Raw genomic sequence first — 5,491 nt, 5'->3', positions numbered from 1 at the left:
GATTTACACTGAAAAAGGACAAAGCGAGGCAAGTGTTTGCTCTGGAGATCTCCGCTGCTGCAGTGACAGACTCTGCTCTGTACTACTGTGCTGTGAGGCCCACAGTGACAGGAAACACAAACTCACTGTACAAAAACCTGACAAGGAACTTGAAGAGCATTTGTCATTGTTTTCAACTATGGTTCAGGGGAGGGGCATCTGGAGAGGTGAATTTACCAGGAGTCTATTGAAGAAACAGTGTTACAACAGATACTGCGGTAGTATGTTGCATATTAGGGTTCCCATGTTTGACAAGATGTTAGTCCTCTTTCTACTGGTAGTTTGTAAATCAACAGGTAAGTTGCAGCCCACCAGAAATGTTGTAATTTTAAAGGGAATATTAAAGGGACCTTGTATCTCCATTGCAACATGTTTACAGATTAACCTTATCTTTACAGGTGTTTATAGTCTGGACCCCATTTCTCCCGAGAAGGAAGAGAACCATTTAGAAGGTACAACTGTTACCCTGTCCTACCTTCACCCTAAAATTGCTGGGAGCGATAATTTCTTCTGGTACCGTCAGTATCCTGGAGAACCTCCAAAGTTCCTGCTGTACATCTCAGGGTTTGGTAACACCGCTGAGTCTATTGGTTCAGACAAAAGGTTTTCTACTGAACTGACTGACAAGAAGACTGGTGTGGATCTGAAGATCTCCTCTGTTGCAGTGACAGACTCTGCTCTGTACTACTGTGCTCTGAGGGCCACAATGACAGGAAACACAGACTCCCTGTACAAAAACCTGCCAAGCACAAAACACACTTCTCTCTCCTCCTGAGACACGTACACAGACATTGCTGATAAAATACCATTTCAATATCATCTCATCATAAGATTTATTTTGTCATTAATTATACATGTTTACCATTTCCCAATTACAGAATATGTAAATATTTTGTAATTGGAAAATGGTAAACATTCATTGGTTAATTCTCTCACCATGTTATTTGGGATATTTTGGTTTTAATAGTGTGGTTCATTTTTGGAGTATATTTTATTTTTTTCTTCTGCTTTAAGTGAATATGAAGATGTGATCTCTTATCTACCACTAGAGGTCAGTATTAGCAAGTAGGTTTAGAAATATGTAGTCAACATGTTTGGTCATAGTGTCTTTAACAGCTGGTATCATGAAAAGAATAAGTCTCATACTTGAGCTGAACACCAGATAGTTTCTCCAGTTGCTGTAAACCTGCTGTTGAGATGGAAACCTGGCTGTGGATTATTATTGCTGCACTTCTATCTGGTAAGATGAAAACCTCATGTTTCAAACTACATACCTGTATATAACTGAATCATCAATAACTTTATTATTATTGGTTAATAGATGTTTTAGACATTTTATTCAGTTGCAGTTTCTAATGGTTCATGTTAATCTATCACGTCAATTTTGTGGACTCATCCTAGTTCTCACTCTCTGGCTGGGTAACTCTTTTAAAGACTCATCATTGATCTCAATTGATTCATTCATTAATCCACATCTTCTGTTCTTCCCCAGAGTGTAAAGGAGAAGATACAGTGATCCAGAAAAGAGAGGATATCATTGCTACTGAAGGATTCACAGTTAGTCTTCGTTGTACATTTGAGACCATGAGCACTAATGCGTATTTGTTCTGGTACAAACAACAAATCAATGACTTCCCCAGGTTCATGCTACGACGCTTTACAATTGGAGAAGGAGATAATGCTGCAGAGTTCGAGAAAGACAGATTTGATGCCCAAATCCAAAACACATCAGTTCCTCTGAGGATCCAGAACCTGCAGCTGTCTGACTCTGCTCTGTACTACTGTGCTCTGAGGCCCACAGTGACAGGAAACACAGACTCCCTGTACAAAAACCTGCTGAGCACTAAACACACTTCCCTCTCCCCCTGAGATCAGTACACAGACATTACACTACATCAACTCATCAAAACCTCTCTACATCGTTTCCCCATACTCTGAACTTCTTAAAATTGTTCTGCAGGTCAGTAATATCAAGTAGGTGTTGAACCATTTCATCAATATGTTTAGTGATCGTGTCTTCAACAGCTGGTACCATGAAGAGAATAAGTCCTCACTTAAGCTGAACACCTTAGTTTCTCCTGTTGCTTTTAACCTACTGTTGGGAAAAGCTCATGTTACACACATCCATCCACAAGTTGTGGTAGATAAACTGCATTTAACACTATAACTTAAATAAGAGAGTTTGAGGAGACCGGAGCAAGAATGACAAAAGACTTCATTTTTACTCGCGAACAAGTAAGAGCAAAGCCGAGTTGGTTTGACAAAGAACTGGAGAGCTAGTCACGGGCCCCTCCTTATATCTCCCTTTCTGTCCATCGAGGATGTTGTTATTTACGATATCTCCTGCACACACCATGTTTAACTAGTCTCACAATCAGTTGTTTTTCTAGTTTCCCTCCTGGCCCGCATCCTGCCTCCCAGGAATTCCTGTGAATGATTCAGCAACAGTTTTACGACACAAGAACGGGGTGTCCGGCTTGTCCTTGCCCCTAGACTAGCATCAGGTCACCCTGATTCTTGACCTCTATGTCAGTGGGTAAACACAGATAAGTTAATCAACAGACCTTATGGCACCCCTCCAGGCCCTCTGTTAGAGAGGAGTGGGGACTTCTTAAGCTTTTCTTCACCATTATTATATTTATATAGCATATAGGCCAGATGAAAAATATATGTTAGCATAATAATGTAAGGTAAATTTTCTTCCATAACGTCCATTATGTGGAATCTTTCCAGGGCTGATAGCTGGGAACTCCATCTCTCATGATGAACAGGAAGTCAGTGGAAAAATGGGAGAAACTGTAACACTCCGATGCTCCTATGATACAAGTGATGAATATGTTATTCTTTACTGGGATTATAGTAACTGGTATACTTTAATAGAGGTCAGTATTATCAAGTAATGGTTTAACTATTTCCTAAACAGGTGTGTCTCAACGTTATTAATCCAAAGGGCACCGGGAAACCAAGTGACAAATGTAATAGCATGTGTTCACCTACAGAGGAAATCAACTACAGTGGAAAACAATCTACAAGTGGTGTTGGGGTTTGGTTCTCCTTTAAATAAATTTAATCTCGAAAATCCACATAGTAAGACACCTATCCAGTGAGTGAGCTGATACCCTTTGGTTGTGGCTCCATATCCGCTAGCAAAGTAAACGAAAATCAAAATGAGATTGACTATCTAGTGAAACTCAGTTTTTGCTGTGATGCCCTCTACTGGTCGTGAATGGAAAAAGGCCTGCTGTGTATTGGAGACCTTTCGAGAAATGAGATGATGGGAGGAGTCAGCCTCAATAGGACTGTTGAGTAAAATGTGATTTTTATGATTCTCTCTCCCGTTCTACTTGAACTCACGCTGCTCTCCACTGCGTCGCCACATCATGCTCTTTGCACTCGTGATATGTTGCATTTTATGTGGTAAGGTATTTATCAATACAACAAATTACTCCTAATTAGTTCAATGAAGTCATCGATGTCTGAAAAATCAATGTATTGTAGATTTGATTCTTGTGCAGTGACTGAATCTCCCTTTTTTATTTCAGGTCCAAGTGTTGAAGACAGTATCAGTCCACAGAAGGATGTCCAACGTGCTGTTGAGAATGCTGGTGTGGTGCTCTCATGCAGATACAACAGCTCTGTAGTCAATAGTCTCTTGTGGTACCGCCAGTATCCTGGCTCAGCACCACAGTTCCTTATCATGGAATACTCTGGATACATAACTAATCCAATACCAGGACTGAAAATCACACATACCAAACAACAGAGACTTGTGGAGCTACAGATCACCTCTGCTGCAGTGACAGACTCTGCTCTGTACTACTGTGCTCTGAGGCCCACAGTGACAGGAAACACAGACTCCCTGTACAAAAACCTCCATCTCCCCCTGAGACCAGAACACAGACATTTCTGAAAAAACACATGAATTCATCGCAGTTTCTCCTAGATAGTTTCTCCTGTTGCTCTAGACCTGCTGTTGAGATGGAAACCTGGCTGTGGATTATTATTGCTGCACTTCAATCTGGTAAGAGTTAAACTGCATGCTTCACACTACAAGTAAGCATTAATCGTCAAACATTTTATCTAATTGGTATTGGATGTTTTAGACATTTTATCCTGTTGTGTTCTTATTGTCCATGTTAATCTATCACGTCCATAATATGGACTCATCCTGGTGCTCACTCTCTGGCAGGGTATCTCTTTAAAGACTTGTTGACTGTTCTTCCCCAGAGTGTAAAGGGGAAGACAGAGTGATCCAGACCAGAGAAGATGTCATTGCTACTGAAGGACTCACAGTTAGTCTTGGCTGTACATTTGAGACCATGAGCACTAATGTGTATTTGTTCTGGTACAAACAACAAATCAATGACTTCCCCAGGTTCATGTTTTGACGCTTTACAATTGGAAAAAGAGATAATACTGCAGAGTTCGAGAAAGACAGATTTGATGCCCAAGTCCTAAACACATCAGTTCCTCTGAGGATCCAGAACCTGCAGCTGTCAGACTCTGCTCTGTACTACTGTGCTCTGAGGCCCACAGTGACAGGAAACACACAACACAAGTACAAAAATACTGCTGAGCACAAAACACAATTCCTTCTCCCTCTGAAACCAGTACACTGAAACCAGTACACCAGTACCCCGAGAGGCATCACTGCCTCTCGGGGACAATTTCCCCAGACACCAAACATCCTAAAATCTTTCTGCAGTTCATTCTCTTTGCATAATATTTGGAAAATCAGGGTTCAAATTGTTTGTTATATTTGTGTCATTTGACTCATATGTTATTGTTTTAGACAATAATCCTGGTGTGTTCTTTATAGTCCATATCAATCTAACACATTCTTTATGTGGACTTTTTCCAGGTCTGATAGCTGGGGACTCCATCTCTTTTGATAAACAGAAAGTCAGAGGAAAAGAGGGAGCATCTGTAACACTCAAATGCACCTATCATACAGGCTATGACAATGGTCATCTTCACTGGTACAGACTTCAGCCTAGCCAGGATCCTCAGTTTATACTCGTTAAAAGAGCAAGGTCAAAGAGTTCTCAACAGAATAGTCGAGAATTGTTTTCAGTCCACAACATCCAGAACATCAACTGAACTCACCAAACTGTTTTTGGTTTCATGGTTTACGTGTGAATGATACACTGTAACACTGCACCCATAAGTAGGGCATCTGAGCAAAATATCCAACATCTGTACCACTGAACAAAAACACCCCATGTTAAGACTGAGGGAGTCAACGTTAAATTAAAACCTTTTTCAATCTAGAAGAATGTCCCAAGCGCTCTGGTCAAAGCTAACAGCAATCTAACATTCATCAAATCATTTGACATAATATAATCATATTTTTAACACAAAGTGATCTTCATTTGACATATTTACATGTAGAGTGTCACCACAGTGGTTCTCCTCAACCTTTGAAACTAGAACTCAGAGCTCTTGCCGCTCC

The 5,491-nt window shown here is 40.5% G+C and overlaps 1 pseudogene across 1 annotated transcript; it reads left to right on the top strand.

Annotated features, from left to right (window-relative positions):
- The first annotated feature begins 1,163 nt into the window (after nucleotides 1–1,163).
- On the top strand, nucleotides 1,164–1,908 carry LOC311361233 (T cell receptor alpha variable 38-1-like; annotated as a pseudogene). Its single transcript has 2 exons — nucleotides 1,164–1,279; nucleotides 1,532–1,908. The product of its transcript is annotated as a T cell receptor alpha variable 38-1-like (transcript).
- The last annotated feature ends 3,583 nt before the right edge of the window (nucleotides 1,909–5,491 follow it).

The sequence above is a fragment of the Micromesistius poutassou genome (genome assembly GCF_964030765.1).
Source record: "Micromesistius poutassou genome assembly, chromosome: 16".
Taxonomy (NCBI): domain Eukaryota; kingdom Metazoa; phylum Chordata; class Actinopteri; order Gadiformes; family Gadidae; genus Micromesistius; species Micromesistius poutassou.
This window is presented reverse-complemented; position numbering and strand designations above follow the sequence as displayed.